The 22,871-nt window shown below is 45.9% G+C and overlaps 2 non-coding genes and 1 pseudogene across 2 annotated transcripts; 2 read left to right on the plus strand and 1 right to left on the minus strand.

The window, feature by feature from the left end:
* Nucleotides 1-22,871, minus strand: part of LOC137336083 (zinc finger protein 850-like) — a 242,996-nt pseudogene that overhangs the window by 212,609 nt on the left and 7,516 nt on the right.
* On the plus strand, nt 3,282-3,376 carry trnah-gug (transfer RNA histidin (anticodon GUG)). Its single transcript has 2 exons — nt 3,282-3,318; nt 3,341-3,376. It is a non-coding gene; the product is annotated as a tRNA-His (tRNA).
* Nucleotides 11,576-11,665, plus strand: trnay-gua (transfer RNA tyrosine (anticodon GUA)). Its single transcript is given in 2 exon segments — nt 11,576-11,612; nt 11,630-11,665. It is a non-coding gene; the product is annotated as a tRNA-Tyr (tRNA).

Genomic DNA, 22,871 nt, shown 5'->3' on the forward strand with positions numbered 1-22,871 from the left:
CTTTCCAGTGACCTCATCTTCCTTCCGCAGGCTCGGGCTCTTCTCAGCATCATTCGTGATTACTGTGGCTTCCCGTTCTGTTGTTCCTCACTTGCTGATGCTCGATACCGCTGATTGGAGCAAAGTATTTCATATATTCAGGGAGCGGCAACCCAAGGCAAGATTTCTCTGCTGGTCGTGGAGCAGCTTGGAGGCGAGTGCGAGGCGGGAACTGTGAAGGGCGATTTACAAACAGCAAACGAGGAATTAGCTCAACTGGTAAAGCTGTCACTTAGCATGTGAGAAGTAGTGGGATCATTGATTATATTCTCCACTCACCGTTTGTCTTGGTGCAATTCTACAGAAACAAGAGTGTTGTCAGTGATTCCATAGCCCATGTATTTCCGAAAGTTCGCTGTGTGTTTGGGTACAGAGAGGTCAAGGGGCAGCAAATCTTTTGATGTGCTGCAGCAAGCAAAAGTTATTGATTTTGCTCTGCAGCAAAGATGGAAAGATGAGGTGAGAGATGGAAAAAAAAAGATTCGTAATCCTTGATGTCTTCTGTGAAGATTGAATTCAGGACTTTCAAATTATGACACTGATGCACTGCTTGCTGCACTAAGAAGGCACTTACCAGGTATGCAGCCCGGCAGCACCAGCAAGTAGGACATCTTACAAGGTATTGAAGGCCATAAAATAATGCACAGTTTGCAAAAAAAAATCCAAGCCTAATTGGAGTCGAACTTATAATCTTGTGATTTTTAGTCAAATGCGTTATCCATTGCACCACTGGCCCAGGACTGAGTAAGCAAGTAGCAATAGGAGGCAGTGGGCATGGCGGAGGCACTAAATAAATACTTTGCATCTGTCTTTCCCAAGGAAGAAAATGCTGCCAAAGTGTCAGTAAGGGAAGATGTCGTTGAGATACTGGATTGGCGAAAAATTCATAAAGAGGAGGTACTTGAAAGGCTGTCTGTACTTAAAGTAGAAACGTCACCTGGTCCGGATGGGATGCATCCTACTTTGCTGGGGGAAGTAACGGTGGAAATTGCAGAGGTACTGGCCATAATCTTCCAAACATCCCTTGGTATGGGGGTGATGCCAGAGGACTGGAGAATTGCAAATGTTACATTCTTGTTCAAGAAAGGGTGAATGATAAAACCCAGCATCTACAGACCAGTCAGTTTAACCTCGGTAGTGGGGAAAGTTCTAGCAACGATAATCCGGGATAGAATTAGCAGTCACTTGGACAAGGATTAGGGAAAGCCAGCACGGATTTGTTAAAGGCAAATCGTGTTTAACTAACTTGATACAGTTTTTTGACAAGGTAACAGAGAGGGTCGATGAGGACCATTCGGTTGATGTGGTGTGTATGGACTTTCAAAAGGCGTTTGATACAGTGCCGCATAATAGGCTTGTCATCAAGATTGAAGCCCATGGAATAAAAGGGGCAGTAGCAGCATTGATACAGAATTGGCTGAATAACATGAAACAGAGAGTAGTGGTGAATGACTGATTTTCGGAATGGAGGGAGGTATACAGTGGTGTTCCCCAGGGGTCGGTGCTGGGACCACTGCTATTCTTGATATATATTACTGACTTGTTCTGGATTCCCCCTCCAGAAGAAATAATTTCTCTGTGTCTACCTTATTGTATACCTTTATTATTTTAAACACCTCAGTGAGATCACATCTCAATGTTCCAAACTCATGGGAATAAAAACCAAGTTCATGCCACCTATCCTCATAATTTAATCCTTTTAACCCCGGCATCATTCTGGTGAATCTGCACTGTATCTTTCCCAAGGCCGATTGATCTCTCTCTCGGTTCAGTGCCCAGTTCTCCAGATGGGGTCTGACCAAGGTTCTTTGCAACTGAAGCATCACTTCTGTATTCCAACCCCACTCAAGATAAAGGTCAACATTAAATTAGACTTGTTGATTATTGTCAAGATTTGTAAGGTATTTGCAAAGGATTCGAGGGAATCTTAGAGTTGGGATTTTTCTTTATTCTGTCCACTCAAGGAGTTTGATAACAGACTTACTCCTTTGAATTTAGTGCTGGATTATTGGTCCGTGATGTGTTTACTTGTTTGTATTTTGTTAAATGCATTTGATGAGTGTATTTAAATTGAAGACGAGATTTCCAGGCCTGATGCTCTATTCACGCATTGAAGGTGAGAGAGATGCTGTGGGACACACGATAAGTCCAGTAGCTGAAAGTGATTCACAGACTGTGTTTTGTGTTTAGTGATCCCGGGTACATTACCGATACCTTCCATGGATCTGAAGGCTGGATAAGGCAATCAGGAAGGACCGGGGAACTGGGACTTGGCCATGAGAGTAATTGAAGGTATGCGAGCTGAAATAATCTGCAGTGAGAAAGGAGAATAGGCATAATAATCGGTAATTAGGACATCAATTAGTCTCTTATCTTGAATTCAGCAAGTAATTGAACCATTCCGTTTGAAACAAAGTTGATTTATTTGAAATAGATCCAGAATATTGAATTTCAGCCCAGTTATAGCGGTTATTAACATCAGCAGAAACAAATCCCAACTGCCAGAATGAAGTTCTGCTGCTGAAACCCTCATCCGTGCCTTTGTTTGCTTCTAGACTCGACTATTCCAATGCTCTCCAGGCCCGGCCTTCCACTTGACACCCTCCGTAAACTTAAGCCCACAATCTCCAGATCAATAATCAGTCACATTATTCATTGTGTCACTGGCCCAGGCTGTGGAGAACACAGAGCAGCTCACACTCCCACAGCGCTGCGGTATGAGCAGGTACCGAGTCAGCCTCAGTCATGAGCACTGGAATCCACGAGTCCGGGTGTGTCAAAGGTGCACGGTGAACAATCACCAAAGTGAAACATTTTTGCCGCTTCCCTTCGATATCTCAGCTGGTAGCGCGACAAGACTGTCGTGGAAAATAAGATAAAGTCATCCTTACGTCATTTGTTCAATTCCTGCTCGAAGGAGTATGCGTGATTTTGCAATAAGCAGCAATTAGTTCAAGGTCGCTCTCTTTACTTTACACACAACTTACAGATTAACATGTTGCCATGAAGGCACAGGACGCCTCTTTTCCTTTCTCAAACCTTAAAACTTTCTGTGTCTGCCCAAACAAGGCTGTTTTGCCTCTGCTCACCAGCAGAGAGTGCTTTTGAGCAGCAATACTTCAAAACACTCAGCTCTCGCTTTCAGGCAAAAGAAGTCTTCGATCAGCACCGGACTCCACGAGTCTGAACATGTCAACAGGCGCACGGTGAACAATCACACAGACATCAATTTCTATCACTTCCCTTCGATAGCTCAGCTGGTAGAGCGGAGAACTGTGGTGTATTAAACCAAAGTAAAGTCATCCTTAGGTCGCTGGTTCAATTCCGGTTCGAAGGAGTGAGTGTGCTTTTGGAATAAGCAGCAATTACCTCAAGGTCGCTCTCTAAACATTACAGGCAGTTGACAGATGAACATGTTGCCACTGAGTCACAGGACACCACTTTTCATTTCTTGAAGCTTTCGGTGTCTGCCCAAGCACGGCTGTTTCACTCGAGCATTTGCCTCTGCTCACCAGCAGGGAGTGCCTTTGAGCAGCAACACTTCAAACCGCCCTCAATTTCAGGCAAAAAGGTCTTCGATCAGTCAGGGCTCACGCTGCTCCCTCAGGCTCGGGCGGCTGTTGCTTTCCGGTGACCTCATCTTCCTTCCGCAGGCTCGGGCTCTTCTCAGCATCTTTCATGATTACTGTGGCTTCCCGTTCTGCTGTTCCTCACTTGCTGATGCTCGATACCGCCGATTGGAGCAAAGTATTTGATATATTCAGGGAGCGGCAACCCAAGGCAAGATTTCTCTGCTGGTCGTGGAGCAGCTTGGAGGCGAGTGCGAGGCGGGAACTGTGAAGGACGATTTGCAAACGGCAAACGAGGAATTAGCTCAACTGGTAGAGCGCTCACTTAGCATGTGAGAAGTAGCGGGGTCGTTGATTCTATTCTCCACTCACCGTTTGTCTTGGTGCAATTATACAGAAACAAGAGTGTTGTCAGTGATTCCATAGCCCATGTACTTCCTAAACTTCGCTGTGTGTTTGGGTACAGAGAGGTCAAGGGGCAGCAAATCTTTTGATGTGCTGCAGCAAGCAAAAGTTCTTGATTTTGCTCTGCAGCAAAGATGGAAAGATGAGGTGAGAGATGGAAAAAAAAAGCTTCGTAATCCTTGATGTCTTCTGTGAAGATTGAATTCAGGACTTTCAAATTATGACACTGATGCACTGCTTGCTGCACTAAGAAGGCACTTACCAGGTATGCAGCCCGGCAGCACCAGCAAGTAGGACAGCTTACAAGGTATTGAAGGCCATAAAATAATGCACAGTTTGCAAAAAAAAAATCCAAGCCTAATTGGAGTCGAACTTATAATCTTGTGATTTTTAGTCAAATGCGTTATCCATTGCACCACTGGCCCAGGATAGAGTGAGCAAGTAGCAATAGGAGGCAGTGGGCATGGCGGAGGCACTAAATAAATACTTTGCATCTGTCTTTACCAAGGAAGAAAATGCTGCCAAAGTGTCAGTAAAGGAAGATGTCGTTGAGATACTGGATTGGCGAAAAATTCATAAAGAGGAGGTACTTGAAAGGCTGTCTGTACTTAAAGTAGAAACGTCACCTGGTCCGGATGGGATGCATCCTACTTTGCTGGGGGAAGTAACGGTGGAAATTGCAGAGGTACTGGCCATAATCTTCCAAACATCCCTTGGTATGGGGGTGATGCCAGAGGACTGGAGAATTGCAAATGTTACATTCTTGTTCAAGAAAGGGTGAATGATAAAACCCAGCATCTACACACCAGTCAGTTTAACCTCGGTAGTGGGGAAAGTTCTAGCAACGATAATCCGGGATAGAATTAGCAGTCACTTGGACAAGGATTAGGGAAAGCCAGCACGGATTTGTTAAAGGCAAATCGTGTTTAACTAACTTGATACAGTTTTTTGACAAGGTAACAGAGAGGGTCGATGAGGACCATTCGGTTGATGTGGTGTGTATGGACTTTCAAAAGGCGTTTGATACAGTGCCGCATAATAGGCTTGTCATCAAGATTGAAGCCCATGGAATAAAAGGGGCAGTAGCAGCATTGATACAGAATTGGCTGAATAACATGAAGCAGAGAGTATTGGTGAATGACTGATTTTCGGAATGGAGGGAGGTATACAGTGGTGTTCCCCAGGGGTCGATTCTGGGACCACTGCTTTTCTTGATATATATTACTGACTTGTTCTAGATTCCCCCTCCAGAAGAAATAATTTCTCTGTATCTACCTTATTGTATACCTTTATTATTTTAAACACCTCAGTGAGATCACATCTCAATGTTCCAAACTCATGGGAATAAAAACCAAGTTCATGCCACCTATCCTCATAATTTAATCCTTTTAACCCCGGCATCATTCTGGTGAATCTGCACTGTATCTTTCCCAAGGCCGATGGATCTCTCTCTCGGTTCAGTGCCCAGTTTTCCAGATGGGGTCTGACCAAGGTTCTTTGCAACTGAAGCATCACTTCTGTATTCCAACCCCACTCAAGATAAAGGTCAACATTAAATTAGACTTGTTGATTATTGTCAAGATTTGTAAGGTATTTGCAAAGGATTCGAGGGACTCTTAGAGTTGGGATTTTTCTTTATTCTGTCCCGTCAAGGAGTTTGATAACAGACTTACTCCTTTGAACTTAGTGCTGGATTATTGGTCCGTGATGTGTTTATATGTTTGTATTTTGTTAAATACATTTGCTGAGTGTATTTAAATTTAAGACGAGATTCCCGGGCCTGATGCTCTATTCACACATCGAAGGTGAGAGAGATGCTGTGCGACACACGATAGGTCCAGTAGCTGAAAGTGATTCACTGACTGGGTTTTGTGTTTAGTGATCCCGGGTACATTACCGATACCTTCCATGGATCTGAAGGCTGGATAAGGAACTCAGGAAGGACCGGGGAACTGGGACTTGGCCATGAGAGTAATTGAAGGTATTAGAACTGAAGTAGTTTACAGTGAGAAAGGAGAAAAATCATAACAATCGGTAATTAGGACATCAATTAGTCTCTTATCTTGAATTCAGCAAGTAACTGAACCATTCTGTTTGAAACAATGTTGATTTATTTGACATATAACCAGAATATTGAATTTCAGCCCAGTTATAGCGGTTATTAACATCTGCAGAAACAAATCCCAACTGCCAGAATGAAGTTCTGCTGCTGCAACCCTCATCCGTGCCTTTGTTTGCTTCTAGACTCGACTATTCCAATGCTCTCCAGGCCCAGCCTTCCACTTGACACCCTCCGTAAACTTGAACCCACAATCTCCAGATCAATAATCAGTCGCATTATTCATTGTGTCACTGGCCCAGGCTGTGGAGAACACAGAGCAGCTCACACTCCCACAGCACTGCGGTGTGAGCAGGTACCGAGTCAGCCTCAGTCATGAGCACTGGAATCCACGAGTCCGGGTGTGTCAAAGGTGCACGGTGAACAATCACCAAAGTGAAACATTTTTGCCACTTCTCATCGATATCTCAGCTGGTAGCGCGACAAGACTGTCGTGGAAAAAAATAACTTATCCTTACGTCATTTGTTCAATTCCTGCTCGAAGGAGTATGCGTGATTTTGCAATAAGCAGCAGTTAGTTCAAGGTCGCTCTCTTAACTTTACAGGCACCTTACAGATTAACATGTTGCCATGAAGGCACAGGACGCCTCTTTTCCTTTCTCAAACCTGAAACTTTTTGTGTCTGCCCAAACAAGGCTGTTTTGCCTCTGCTCACGAGCAGGGAGTGCTTTTGAGCAGCTGAGAGGAGCCGAGCCGAGCGGAGGGAGCGTCCGATAAAAGGCGGGATTTCAGAGCGCTGAGAACAGCTGAGAGGAGCCGAGCCGAGCGGAGGGAGCGTCCGATAAAAGGCGGGATTTCAGAGCGCTGAGAACAGCTGAGAGGAGCCGAGCCGAGCGGAGGGAGCGTCCGATAAAAGGCGGGATTTCAGAGCGCTGAGAACAGCTGAGAGGAGCCGAGCCGAGCGGAGGGAGCGTCCGATAAAAGGCGGGATTTCAGAGCGCTGAGAGGAGCCGAGCCGAGCGGAGGGAGCGTCCGATAAAAGGCGGGATTTCAGAGCGCTGAGAGGAGCCGAGCGGAGCTGCGACCGAGTTCGAAGTGACGTCAGGAATCAGATCGGGACGCGACACAGGGGAGGCACCTGATTGGTGAGTAGGTTCAGGTGAGTATTTCTCCTTATCGACAGTAACTGAAGTAAAAGGAAAGGGAAGGTCTGCTGGTCTTATAGGAAGTATCGTTTATTTTTAGTGAATCAAGGTCCCTAGTGTAGTTAACATTCTCTAAATTGAGAACAATTTAAAGGAGTAAACTCCTTAAAGGGAGTGGTAAGTAGTTTTTCTTTCCTTTTTTTTTCTCTTGACATTGTAGTTGTTCTTAAGCTAATTTAAGGGTAAGTCATGGCAGGAGATCCCAGCGCCGTGTCATGTTCCTCTTGTGGGATGTGGGAATTCAGGGATCCTTCCTGTATCCCTGATTCCTTCACCTGTGGGAAGTGTGTCCAGCTGCAGCTATTGTTTGACCGCTTGACGGCTCTGGAGCTGCGGATGGACTCACTTTGGAGCATCCGCGATGCTGAGAAAGTCATGGATAGCACGTTCAGTGAGTTGGTCACACCGCAGATAAAAATTACTGAGGGAGATAGTGAATGGGTGACCAACAGACAGAGGAAGAGTAGGAAGGCAGTGCAGGGGTCCCCTGCGGTCATCTCCCTCCAAAACAGGTATACCGTTTTGGATACTGTTGGGGGAGATGGCTCAACAGGGGAAGGTGGCAGTGGCCAGGTTCATGGCATCGTGGCTGGCTCTGCTGCACAGGAGGGCAGGAAAAAGAGTGGCAGAGCTATAGTGATAGGGGACTCGATTGTAAGGGGAATAGACAGGCGTTTCTGCGGACGCAACCGAGACTCCAGGATGGTATGTTGCCTCCCTGGTGCAAGGGTCAGGGATGTCTCGGAGCGGCTGCAGGACATTCTGGAGGGGGAGGGTGAACAGCCAGTTGTCGTGGTGCATATAGGCACCAACGATATAGGTAAAAAACAGGATGAGGTCCTACAAGCTGAATTTAGGGAGTTAGGAGTTAAACTAAAGAGTAGGACCTCAAAGGTAGTAATCTCAGGATTGCTACCAGTGCCACGGGTTAGTCAGAGTAGGAATGACAGGATAGCTAAGATGAATACGTGGCTTGAGAGATGGTGCAAGAGGGAGGGATTCAAATTCCTGGGCCATTGGAACCGGTTCTGGGGGAGGTGGGACCAGTACAAATTGGACGGTCTGCATCTGGGCAGGACTGGAACCAATGTCCTAGGGGGAGTGTTTGCCAGTGCTGTTGGGGAGGGTTTAAACTAATGTGGCAGGGGGATGGGAACCGATGCAGGAAGTCAGTGGGAAATAAAGTGGTGACAGAAACAAAAGGCAGTAAGGGAGAGTGTACAGAACATGACCGGACAGATGGTCTGAGAAAGCAGGGCAAAGACCAAGGGAAGTCTAGATTAAACTGCATTTATTTCAATGCAAGAAGTCTGATGGGCAAGGCAGATGAACTCAGGGCATGGATGGGTACATGGGACTGGGATGTTATAGCTATTACTGAAACATGGCTAAGGGAGGGGCAGGAATGGCAGCTCAATGTTCCAGGGTACAGATGCTATAGGAAAGATAGAGCAGGAGGTAAGAGAGGAGGGGGAGTTGCGTTCTTGATTAGGGAGAACATCACGGCAGTAGTGAGAGGGGATATATCCGAGGGTTCGCCCACTGAGTCCATATGGGTAGAACTGAAAAATAAGAAGGGAGAGATCACTTTGATAGGATTGTACTACAGACCCCCAAATAGTCAACGGGAAATTGAGGAGCAAATATGTAAGGAGATTACAGACAGCTGCAAGAAAAATAGGGTGGTAATAGTAGGGGACTTTAACTTTCCCAACATTGACTGGGACAGCCATAGCATTAGGGGCTTGGATGGAGAGAAATTTGTTGAGTGTATTCAGGAGGAATTTCTCATTCAGTATGTGGATGGCCCGACTAGAGAGGGGGCAAAACTTGACCTCCTCTTGGGAAATAAGGAAGGGCAGGTGACAGAAGTGTTAGTGAGGGATCACTTTGGGACCAGTGATCATAATTCCATTAGGTTTAAGATAGCTATGGAGAAGGATAGGTCTGGCCCAAAAGTTAAAATTCTAAATTGGGGAAAGGCCTATTTTGATGGTATTTGACAGGAACTTTCAGAAGTTGATTGGGAGAGTCTGTTGGCAGGCAAAGGGACGTCTGGTAAGTGGGAGGCTTTCAAAAGTGTGTTAACCAGGGTTCAGGGTAAGCACATTCCTTATAAAGTGAAGGGCAAGGCTGGTAGAAGTAGGGAACCTTGGATGACTCGGGAGATTGAGGCACTAGTCAAAAATAAGAAGGAGGCATATGACATGCATAGGCAGCTGGGATCAAGTGGATCCCTTGAAGAGTATAGAGATTGCCGGAGTAGAGTTAAGAGAGAAATCAGGAGGGCAAAAAGGGGATATGAGATTGCTTTGGCAGATCAGGCAAAGGTGAATCCAAAGAGCTTCTACAAATACATAAAGGGCAAAAGGGTAACTAGGGAGAGAGTAGGGCCTCTTAAGGATCAACAAGGTCATCTCTGTGCGGAACCACAAGAGATGGTTGAGATCCTGAATGAATATTTCACATCGGTATTTACGGTTGAGAAAGGCATGGATGTTAGGGAACTTGGGGAAATAAATAGTGATGTCTTGAGGAGTGTACATATTACAGAGAGGGAGGTGCTGGAAGTCTTAACGCGCATCAAGGTAGATAAATCTCCGGGACCTGATGAAATGTATCCCAGGACGTTATGGGAGGTTAGGGAGGAAATTGCGGGTCCCCTAGCAGAGATATTTGAATCATCCACCGCTACAGGTGAGGTGCCTGAAGATTGGAGGGTAGCAAATGTTGTGCCTTTGTTTAAGAAGGGCGGCAGGGAAAAGCCTGGGAACTACAGACCAGTGAGCCTGACATCTGTAGTGGGTAAGTTGTTAGAGGGTATTCTGAGGGACAGAATCTACAGGCATTTGGAGAGGCAGGGACTAATTAGGAACAGTCAGCATGGTTTTGTGAGAGGAAAATCATGTCTCACGAATTTGATTGAGTTTTTTGAAGGGGTAACCAAGAAGATAGATGAGGGCTGTGCAGTAGACGTGGTCTACATGGACTTCAGCAAAGCATTTGACAAGGTACCGCATGGTAGGTTGTTACATAAGGTTAAATCTCATGGGATCCAAGGTGAGGTAGCCAATTGGATACAAAATTGGCTTGACGACAGAAGACAGAGGGTGGTTGTCGAGGGTTGTTTTTCAAACTGGATGCCTGTGTCCAGCGGTGTGCCTCAGGGATCGGTGCTGGGTCCGCTGTTATTTGTTATTTATATTAATGATTTGGATGAGAATTTAGGAGGCATGGTTAGTAAGTTTGCAGATGACACCAAGATTGGTGGCATTGTGGACAGTGAAGAAGGTTATCTAGGATTGCAACGGGATCTTGATAAATTGGGCCAGTGGGCCGATGAATGGCAGATGGAGTTTAATTTAGATAAATGTGAGGTGATGCATTTTGGTAGATCGAATCGGGCCAGGACCTACTCCGTTAATGGTAGGGCATTGGGGAGAGTTATAGAACAAAGAGATCTAGGAGTACAGATTCATAGCTCCTTGAAAGTGGAGTCACAGGTGGATAGGGTGGTGAAGAAGGCATTCAGCATGCTTGGTTTCATTGGTCAGAACATTGAATGCAGGAGTTGGGATGTCTTGTTGAAGTTGTACAGGGCATTGGTGAGGCCACACTTGGAGTACTGTGTACAGTTCTGGTCACCCTATTATGGAAAGGATATTATTAAACTAGAAAGAGTGCAGAAAAGATTTACTAGGATGCTACCGGGACTTGATGGTTTGACTTACAGGGAGAGGTTAGACAGACTGGGACTTTATTCCCTGGAGAGTAGGAGGTTAAGGGGTGATCTTATAGAAGTCTATAAAATAATGAGGGGCATAGATAAGGTCGATAGTCAAAATCTTTTCCCAAAGGTAGGGGAGTCTATAACGAGGGGGCACAGATTTAAGGTGAGAGGGGAGAGATACAAAAGGATCGAGAGGGGCAATTTTTTCACTCAAAGGGTGGTGAGTGTCTGGAACGAGCTGCCAGAGGCAGTAGTAGAGGCGGGTACAATTTTGTCTTTTAAAAAGCATTTGGACAGTTACATGGGGAAGATGGGTATCGAGGGATATGGGCCAAGTGCAGGCAATTGGGACTAGCTTCGTGGTATAAACTGGGCGACATGGACATGTTGGGCCGAAGGGCCTGTTTCCATGTTGTAACTTCTATGATTCTATGATTCTATAGTTCGAAACACTCAGCTCTCGCTTTCAGGCAAAAGAAGTCTTCGATCAGCACCGGACTCCACGAGTCTGAACATGTCAACAGGCGCACAATGAACAATCACCAAAGAGATCATTTTATATCGCTTCCTTTTGATAGCTCAGCTGGTAGAGCGGAGGACTGTAGTGAATTAAAGTAAAATCATCCTTTGGTCGCTGGTTCAATTCCGGCTCGAAGGAGTGAGTGAGCTTTTGGAATAAGCAGCAATTACCTCAAGGTCGCTCTCTGAACTTTACAGGCACCTCCCAGATTAACATGTTGCCACTGAGTCACAGGACACCACTGTTCCTTTCTCAAACCTGAAAGCTTTCTGTTTCTGCCCGAGCACGGCTGTTTCACTCGAGTATTTCCCTCTGCTCACCAGCAGGGAGTGCCTTTGAGCAGCAACACTTCAAACGGCCCTCAATTTCAGGCAAAAAAGGTCTTCGATCAGTCAGTCAGTCAGGGCTCACGCTGCTCCCTCAGGCTCGGGCGGCTGTTGCTTTCCGGTGACCTCGTCTTCCTTCCGCAGGCTCGGGCTCTTCTCAGCATCATTCATGATTACTGTGGCTTCCCGTTCTGCTGTTCCTCACTTGCTGATGCTCGATACCGCCGATTGGAGCAAAGTATTTCATATATTCAGGGAGCGGCAACCCAAGGCAAGATTTCTCTGCTGGTCGTGGAGCAGCTTGGAGGCGAGTGAGAGGCAGGAACTGTGAAGGGCGATTTACAAACAGCAAACGAGGAATTAGCTCAACTGGTAGAGCGCTCACTTGGCATGTGAAGAGTAGCGGGATCATTGATTATATTCTCCACTCACCGATTATCTTGGTGCAATTATACAGAAACAAGAGTGTTGTCAGCGAGTCCATAGCCCATGTACTTCCTAAACTTCACTGTGTGTTTGGGTACAGAGAGGTCAAGGGGCAGCACATCTTTTGATGTGCTGCAGTCAGCAAAAGTTCTTGATTTTGCTCTGCAGCAAAGATGGAAAGATGAGGTGAGAGATGGAAAAAAAGCTTCGTAATCACTGAGGACTCTCAGATTATGACACTGATGCACTGCTTGCTGCACTGAGAAGGCACTTACCAGGTATGTAGCCAGGCAGCACCACCAAGTAGGACAGCTTGCAAGGTATTGAATGCGATAAAATAATGCACAGTTTTCAAAAAAAAACCCAAGCTAGTTAGGAGTCAAACCTACAGTGTTGTCATCCGTAGTCAGATGCGTTATCCTTTGCGCCACTGGCCCAGGTTATAACGAGTTAGTAGCAGTGGGAGACAGTGGGCATGGCAGAGGTACTAAATAAATACTTTGCATCTGTCTTTACCAAGGAAGAAGATGGTGCCAGAGTGTCAGTAAAGGCAGATGTAGTTGAGATACTTGATTGGCTAAAAATTCATAAAAAGGAGGTACTTGAAAAGCTGGCTGGACTTAAAGTGGAAACGTCACCTTGTCCGGATGGGATGCATTCCAGGTTGCTGAGGGAAGTAACGGTGGAAATTGTAGAGGTACCGCCCATAATCTTCCAAACATCCTTAGATATGGGGGTGATGCCAGAGGACTGGAGAATTGCAAATGTTACACCCTTGTTCTCGAAAGGCTGAAAGATGAAACCCAACATCTACAGACCAGTCAGTTTAACCTCAGTGGTGGGGAAAGTTCTAGCAGCGATGATCCGGGGCACAATTAGCAGTCACTTGGACAAGGATTAGGGAAAGCCAGCACGGATTTGTTAAAGGCAAATCGTGTTTAACTAACTTGATACAGATTTTTGATAAGGTAACAGAGAGGGTCGATGAGGGCAATGCAGTTGATGTGGTGTGTATGGACTTTCAAAAGGCGTTAGTTAAAGTGCCGCATAATGGACTTGTCATCAAGATTGAAGCCCATGGAATAAAAGGGGCAGTAGCAGCATGGATATAGAATTGGCTAAATAGCAGGAAACAGAGAGTAGTGGTGAACAGTTGTTTTTCGGAATGGAGGGAGGTGTACAGTGGTGTTCCCCAGGGGTCGGTGCTGGGACCACTGCTTTTCCTGATATGTATTAATGACTTGGACCTCGGTATACTGAGCACAATTTCCAAATTTGCAGATGATGCAAACCTTGAAAGTGTAGTGAACAGTGAGGATAATAAACTGTGAGGAGGATAGTGATTTACTTCAAGAGGTTCCCAATTCGATTCGGAAATGCAGTGGATCTGTGGCTCTAACACAGGCGGACACCCTAAATGGGAAGATTTGGAGGAAAAATTAGGATAAATTGGATGGTGGCCGGGTATGAGACGGGATATTAAAGATCTTGTGGCCGGATGTGTGATTTGTGCTCGATCTGACCCTGTAAGGAAACACAATCGGGCGGCTCGGATGTGACAACCACCCTCGGGTCCATGGGATCGGATACAGATTGATTATACAGGGCCCTGACCGACTACCTCACCCGGTCACCAATATCTCCTGGTTGGGGGAGATCCATTCTTAAGGCTCTTCCCACCCGCAATCAGACGGCTGAAATTACCGGTACTAAACTTGTTTATGATGTCTTTACTCAGTGGGGAATCCCTCGGATAGTGGATTCTGATAATTGATCCTCATTTGTCGGGGCTGTGGTAAAAGGTATCCTGGAAATACTCGAGATTGATCAGAAGTTCCATATTACTTTCCACCCCAAGCAGCAGGACAAGTGGAAGGTATGAATGGCCCCATCAAAAAGGAATTGGTCAAATCTCTGAATCGGACCTGTTCCAATTGGGACTTGGTCCTTCCCCTTGTCTTGATTCGGATCCGTGCTAGGATGTGCAAATCTACAGGGTTTGCACGAAGCACGGGCCGTCCAATGCAATTCTGGAAGAATCTTCTTCCTCCATTTGCCCCTGATGATCAGACACAGGTCTTGTATCAGAAGTGGATGCAACGCTTTAAAGAGCATCACCTCGCTGTACAAGTGAGTGTGGGAGCTACTGACGAAACTAACCTTGTCCGTAGGATTGTACGGTGTGATGATAGGTCAGATATTTCTGAAATGGAGCTTGGACAGAAAGTTATGGTCCTGAATCCAAGGCCCATGGTACATTTTGGTTCCACAAAATGGAAAGGTCGGTTTACAGTCGTTGACAGCCTGGGTCCCTCTTTATATGCTGTCAACTTGGGGTAATTGGGCGTCTCGTGGAAGCATGTAAGGCAAATTAAAACGTTTGGAATACAGAAGGGGAAATGAGGGGAAAAAAACAGCATTAAGATTCTTTAGCCTATGGCAGAAGTTCTTTTGTTTTCAGTGTCCTGTCTCTGTAGGAAGTCGGTGTGATGCTGTCTTTTTATAAAAGCCGGTGTCAATGTTTCGATGTTATTGGCTGTCGCTACATTTTTCCCTCATGATTAAAGGATCAACTGCTGTCTCTGTGATAACAAACTGGTGAAATCTTGTAGATTGCGCTGCAGCATTGTTTCACAGAGTAGACAATTTAAAATAAATCCGGATTTAGTTGTATTAGGACCTTTGTGCATCTTTTGCAGGCACAAAGACTGAAAAAGTGGAAATATTTTTTCTTTTTCATTTGGCAAAGTTTTAAAAGAAAAGTTTAATTGAAAGCTTTGAGAAGCTGTGTGACACTGGTTAGTGATGTCTGGGTCCGTCTTCTTCCTGATAAGAAATTGACGCCTTCCACAAGCAGCGGTGTCTTTTTTTTGGTTTCTGGTATGTGCTTGACTCGGCTTAAATCTGAGCAACATTCAGGAGAAGGACAAAATGTTGGAGTGAGCGCTGAAAACTTTGTTTCTCCGACAGATGACCGCTGATAAAGAATCCCCGATAGTTAATCCAGCCACGATCCAAGGACATGGAGAGAAAAAGGACCGTGGCCCAACTCTCTTGTCTGTGGTCTATTTTTGCTCATGGTGGGGACAATATTGTTGGTATCTGTTGGTCCGCAAAAAGCTTTCATCTTTGAAACTTCTGTCTCTGTCCCATCGAGCCCTATTAAACATGGGGCTGACTGGGTGGAAGGAGTAAATGATCACTGTCGTTTTTTTTTATTCGTTCACGGGATGTGGGCGTCGCTGGCAAGGCCGGCATTTATTGCCCATCCCTAATTGCCCTTGAGAAGGTCGTGGTGAGCTGCCTTCTTGAACCGCTGCAGTCCGTGTGGTGACGGTTCTCCCACAGTGCTGTTAGGAAGGGAGTTCCAGGATTTTGACCCAGCGACGATGAAGGAATGGTGATATATTTCCAAGTCGGAATGGTGTGTGACTTGGAGGGGAACGTGCAGGTGGTGTTGTTCCCATGTGCCTGCTGCCCTTGTCCTTCTTGGTGGTAGAGTTCGTGGGTTTGGGAGGTGCTGTCGAAGAAGCCTTGGCGAGTTGCTACAGTGCATCCTGTAGATGGTACACAGTGTGGCTACGGGGCACTGCTGGTGAAGGGAGTGAATATTTAGGGTGGCGGATTGGGTGCCAATCAAGCGGACTGCTTTCTCCTGGATGGTGTCGAGCCTCTTGAGCGTTATTGGAGCTGCACTCATCCTGGCAAGTGGAGAGTATTCCATCACACTCCTGACTTGTTCCTTGTAGATGGTGGAAAGGCTTTGGGGAGTCAGGAGGTGAGTTACTCGCCGCAGAATACCCAGCTTCTGACCTGCTCTTGTAGCCACAGTATTTATCTGGCTGATCCAGTTCAGTTTCTGGTCAATGGTGACCCCCAGGATGTTGATGGCGGGGTTTCGGCGATGGTAATGCCGTTAATATCAAGGGGAGATGGTTAGACTGTCTCTTGTTGGAGATGGTCATTGCCTGGCACTTGTCTTGCGTGAATGTTACTTGCAACTTATCTGCCCAAGCCTGGATGTTGTCCAGGTCTTGCTGCATGCGGGCATGAATTGCTTCATTATCTGAGGGGTTGCGAATGGAACTGAACACTGTGCAATCAGCAGCGAACATCCCCATTTCTGACCTTATGATGGAGGGGAGGTCATTGATGAAGCAGCTGAAGATGGTTGGGCCGAGGACACTGGCCTGAGGAACTCCTGAAGCAATGTCCTAGGGCTGAGATGATTGACCCCCAACAACCACTACCATCTTCCTTTGTGCTAGGTATGACTGCAGCCAGTTGAGAGTTTTCCCCCTAATTCCCATTGACTTCAATTTTACAAGGGCTCCTTTGTGCCACATTCGGTCAAATGCTGCCTTGATGTCAAGGGCAGACACTCTCACCCCACATCTGGAATTCAACTCTTTTGTCTGTCTGTGTTTGGATCAAGGCTGTAATGAGGTCTAGAGCCGAGTTGCCCTGGCGGAACACAAACTGAGCATCGGTGAGCAGGTCATTGTTGAGAAAGTGATGCTTGAAAGCATTGTCGACGACACCTTCCAACACTTTGCTGATGATTGAGAGTAGACTGATGGGGCGGCAATTGGCCAGATTGGATTTGTCCTGCTTTTCGTGGACAGGACATAACTAGTTAATTTGCCACATTGTCGGGTAGAGTCCAATGATGCAGCTGTGCTGTAACAGTTTGGCTAGAGGCGTGGTTAGTTCTGGAGCACAAGTCTTCAGCACTACAGCCGGGATGTTGTCGGGGCCCATGGCCTTTTCTGTATCTGGTGCACTCAGCCGTTTCTTAATATCACGTGGAGTGAATCGAATTGTCTGAAGACTGGCTTCTGTGAAGGTGGGGATATCGGGAGGAGGCCGAGATGGATCATTTACTACGCAATTCTGGCTGTAGATGGTTGCAAACGCTTCAACCTTGTTTTTTGCACTCACATGCTGATCTCTGCAATCATTGAGGATGGGGATGTTTACAAAGCCTCCTCCCTACGGTTAGTTGCTTAATTGTCCACCACCATTCACGACTGGATGTGGCAACTGCAGAGCTTTCATCTGATCCGTTGGTTGTGGAATCGCTTAGCTCTGTCTATAGCATGTTGCTTCCGCTGTTTCGCATGCATGTGGTCCGGAATTGTAGCTTCACCAGGTTGGCACCTCATTTTTAGGTACGCCTGGTGCTGCTCCTGGCATGCTCTTCTGCACTCCTTATTGAACTAGGGTTGATCCCCGGGCTTGTTGGTAATGGTAGAGTGAGGAATATGCCGGGCTATGAGGTTACAGATTGTGCTGGAATACAATTCTGCTGCTGCTGATGGGCCACAGCGCCTCATGGATGCCCAGTTTTGAGCTGCTGGATCTGTTCTGAATCTATCCCATTTAGCACGGTGGTAGTGCCACACAACACGTTGGATGGTGTCCTCAGTGCGAAGCCGGGACTTCACCTCCACGAGGACTGTGCGGTAGTCACTCTTACCAATACTGTCATGGACAGATGCATTTGCCACAGGGAGATTGGTGAGGACGAGGTCAAGTTGGTTTTTCCCTCGTGTTGGTTCGCTCACCACCTGCCGCAGGCCCAGTCCACCATTTATCTCCTTTAGGACTCGGCCAGCTCGGTCAGTAGTGGTGCTACCGAGCCACTCTTGGTGATGGACATTGAAGTCCCCCACCCAGAGTACATTCTGTGCCCTTGCTTCCCTCAGTGCTTCCTCCAAGTGGTGTTCAACATGGAGGAGGACTGATTCATCAGCTGAGGGAGGGCAGTAGGTGGTATTCAGCAGGAGGTTTCCTTGAATGAAGGACAAATGGTGATGGGTCAGGGAGTTTCTGTAAATGAAGGAGAAATGGTGATCGGCCAGGGAGTATCTGTAAATGAAGCAGAAGTGGTGATAAGGCAGGGAGAGTCTGTTAATGAAGGTGAAATGGTGACGGGTCAGGGGGCGTCTGTAAATGAAAGAGGTATGTTGATCGGTCAGGGAGTGTCTGTAATTGAAGAAGAACTAGTGATGGTTCAGGGACTGTCTGTAAATGAAGGAGAAATGGTGATCGATAAGGAATCGTCTGTAAATTGAGAAGAAATGGTGAATGTCAGGGCGAGTCTGTAAATGAGGAAGAAAATGTGATGGCTCATAAGAAAATAAGAAATAGGAGCAGGAGTCGGCCATACGCCCCATTGAGCCTGCACTGCCATTCAATGAGATCAAGGCTGATCTTTGACCTCAACTCCACTTTACTGCCCGATCTGCATATCCCTTGATTCCCTTCGAGTCCAAAAATCTATCAATTTCAGCCTTGCATACACTCAACGACTGTGCATTCACAGCCCTCTGAGGTAGAGAATTCCAAAGATTTACAACCCTCTGAGTGATTAAATTCCTCCTCATCTCAGTCTTAAATGGCCGACCCCTTATCCTGAGACAATGCTCCTACTTCTACACTCTCCAGCCAGGAGAAACATCCTCTCAGTATCTACCCTCTCAAGCCCTCTCAGAATCTTACAAGTTTCAATGAGATCACCTCTCATTCTTAGAACCATAGAACCATAGAAAAGATACAGCACAGAAGGGGGCCATTCGGCCCATCGTGTCCGCACAGGCTCGAAGAACAACCAGGTGCCCATTCTAATCCCACCTTCCAGCACCCGTTCCGTAGCCCTGCGGCTTACAGCATTTTAGGTGCAGGTCCAGGTACTTTTTAAAAGAGGTGAGGGTCCCTGCCTCTACCACCAATTTGGGAAGCGAATTCCATACACCCACCACCCTCTCGGTAAAAAAGTTTTTCCTCATGTCCCCTCTAATCCTTCCGCCAATCAGCATAAATTTATATCCTCTAGTTCTTGAACTCTCTGCAAGGGGAAACAGGTACTTCCTGTCTACTCCATTTGGGCCCCTCATAATTTTGTACACGTCAATCAAGTCACCACTCAGCTTCCTCTGCTCCAAGGAAAACAACCACAACCGATCCAATCTCTCCTCGTAGCTGCAATTTTCAAGCCCTGGCAACATTCTTGTAAATCTTCTCTGCACTCTCTCCAGAGCAATTATGTCCTTCCTGTAATGTGATGACCAGAACTGCGCACAATACCCCAGCTGTGGCCTTACCAGCGTTTTACGCAGTTCCATCATTACATCCTTGCTATTGTTTTCTTTACCTCGACAAATAACGGAGGGTATTCCGTATGCCTTCTTCACAACCTTATCTCCCTGTGCTACCACCTTCGGGGACCTGTGCACGTGCACTCCATGGTCTCTCACTTCCTCTCCCCTCTCAATATATTCCCGTTTACTGTGTATTCCCTTTTACTGTTTGCCCTCCCGAAGTGCATTGCCTCACACTTCTCCGGGTTGAAGTCCATTTGCCACTTTTCTACCCACTTCCTCCAACCCATTGATATCTTCTTGCAGTCTACAGCTACCCTCTTCACGATCAATTACACAGCCAATTCTTGTGTGATCTGCAAATTTGCCAAACATGCCCCCAACATTCAAGTCCAAATCATGAAGTTAGACCACTATGAACAAGGGACCCAACACTGAGCCCTATGGCACACCACTGGAAACAGATTTCCATTCGCAAAGACATCCATCGACTTTTACCCTTTGTTTCCTGTTACTGAGCCAATTTTGGATCTAATTCGCCACATTTCTCTGTATCCGATGGGCTTTTACCTTTCTGACCAGTCTGCCCTGTGGGACCTTGTCAAATGCCTTACAAAAATCCATGTAGACAACATCCACTGCACTATTCTCATCAATCCTCCTTGTCACTTCCTCAAAGAATTCAATCAGATTTGTAAGGCATGACCTTCCCTGAACAAATCCATGCTGACTATCCCTTATTAAACCATGCCTTTCCAAGTGACAGTTTATCCTATCTCTCAGTATTGATTCGAATAGTTTGCCCACCACCGAGGTAAGACTGACCGGCCGAGAATTATTCGCCCTTTCCCTCGTACCCTTTTTAAAAAATGGTCTTACGTTTGCAGTCTTCCAGTCCTCCGGTACCTCCCCTGTATCAAGTGAGGATTGGAAAATTATCCTCAGAGCATCTGCTGTTTCCTTCCTGGCTTCCATCAATAGACTAGGAAACAATCCATCCAGCCTTGGTGACTAATCGACTTTCAAGGATTCCAGTCCCTCTGGTACTTCCTCTCTTCTTATGTTTACCTTATCCAATATTTCACAACTCTCCTCTTCAACTACTACATCCGGATCATCCCGTTCTTTGGGAAAACGGAGACAAAATATTCATTTAAAACCCGACCCACATCCTCTGCATCTACACACAAGTTACCCTTATCATCCCTGATAGGTCCTACCCTTTCATTCGCTATCCTCTTGTTCTTAATGTACTGATAAAATATCTAACATTCTTCTAAACTCCAGAGAGAATCGGCCCATTCTACTCAATCTCTCCTCATAGGACAACCCTCTCATCCCAAGAATCAATTTAGTGAACCTTCGCTGCATATACCCTTCCTTAGATAAGGATAGACCAACTGTACACAGTACTCCAGGTGTGGTCTCACCAAAGCCCTGTACAATTGCAACAAGACATCCTTATTCTTCTACTCCAACCCCCTTGCAATAAATTCCAACATTCCATTTACCTTCCGAATTGCTTGCTGTACCTGCATGTTAACTTTCAGTGTTCCTTGTACGAGGATATCCAAATCTCTCTGTACACCAACATTTAAGAGTTTCTCACCATTTAAAAAATTCTGTTTTTCTATTCTTCCTACCAAAGTGAGTAACCTCACATTTCCCCACATTATACTCTATCTGTCATCTTCTTGCCCACTCATTTAACCTGTCTATATCCCTTTGCAGACTCCTTGTGTCCTCCTCACAGCTTACTTTCCCACCTAGCTACATGTCGTCAGCAAACTTCGATACATTACACTCGGTTCCATTCATCGAAATCATTGTAAGTAGCTGATGCCCAAGCACTGATCCTTGCGGCACCCCACTAGTTACACCTCTCGGTCATTAATATATATCAAAAGACTCATGGTCCTAATACCAACCCCCAAGGAACATCACTGTATACTTCCTTCCAGTCTGTAAAACAACGGTTCACCACTGATCTCCACATTCTGTCTCTCAGCCAATTTTGTATCCATGCTGCCATGGGCTTCAATTTTACCAACAGGTCCATTAGGTGGCACTTAACCAAACGCTTTTGAATTGTCCGTTTACACAACATCGAGTCACTACCCTCATCAACCCTCTCCGTTATTTCATTGAAGAACTCAATCATATTAGTCAGACATAATTTTACTTTCAACAAATCTATACTGACTGTCATTTATTAACCCACGTTCTTCCAAGTGAGAATTAATTTTTTCCCGGATTCTAGTCTCTCGAAGTTTCCCACCACCGACGGTAGGCTGACTGGTCTGTCATTGCCGGGTTTATCCCTCTCCCACATTTATGAACAGGGGTGTAACACTTGCAATCCTCCAGTCCTCAGACACCACTCCCATATCCAAGGAGGATTGGAAGATTGTGGTCAGAGCCTCCGCTATCTACACCCTGACTTCACTCAGTAATCTAGGAGGCATCCCATCTGGACCGAAAGACTTTTTTACTTTGAGCACTGCAATCTTCTAAGTACCTCCTCTTTATCTATTTTTATCGTCTCCAATATCACTACTACCTCCTCCTTTACTGTAAAATGGCAGAATCCTCATCTCTGGTGAAGACGGATTTAAAGAACTTATTTAGTGCCTCAGCCATGCCCTCTGCCTCCACAAGAAGATCTCCTTTTTTGTTATTAATCCGACCCCACACTTCTTTTGACTCCCCTTTTACTGTTTGTATGTTTATAAAAGACTTTTGGATTCCCTTTTATGTTAACCGCCAATCTATTCTCATACTCTCTCTTTGCACCTCTGATTCCCTTTTTTAGATCTCCTCTGTACTTTCTTTATTCAGCCTGGTTCACGACTATATTATGAACCTTACATTCGTCATAAGCCTCCTTTTTCTGTTTCAATTTAATCTCTATCTCTTTCGTCATCCAGGGAGCTCTCGCTTTGGATGCCCTTCCTTTCTCCCCCGTGGGGATCTGTCTGCTCTGCACCTGAACCAACTCCTCCTTCAAGGCCTCCCATTTTTCAATTACTGTTTTGTTGCCAACTATTGATCCTGATCCACCTGGACAAGATCCCTTTTTAACTCACTGGAATTAGCCCTCCTCCAGTTAAGTATTTTCACATTTGTTTGTTCCTTGTCCTTTTCCGTAACTATCCTAAACCTAATGAGGTTATGATCACTGCTGCCCCACTGAAACATGCTGCACCTGCCCCACTTCATTCTCCACACCGAGCCCATTGCTGTATTCACATTCACTGTCTCACATGCACTCTCTCACATGCACTCTCTCACATTCACTCTCTCACATTCACTCTCTCACATTCGCACTCTCACATTCACACTCTTACATTCACTCTCTCACATTCACTCTCTCACGCTCTCTCACAATCATTCCCTCACATTCACTCTCTCACGCTTTCTCACATTCACTCTCTCACAATCATTCTCTCACATTCACTCTCTCACATTCACTCTCACGCTCTGCACATT

The sequence above is a fragment of the Heptranchias perlo genome, chromosome 20 (genome assembly GCF_035084215.1).
Source record: "Heptranchias perlo isolate sHepPer1 chromosome 20, sHepPer1.hap1, whole genome shotgun sequence".
In the NCBI taxonomy this organism is placed as follows: Eukaryota; Metazoa; Chordata; class Chondrichthyes; order Hexanchiformes; family Hexanchidae; genus Heptranchias; species Heptranchias perlo.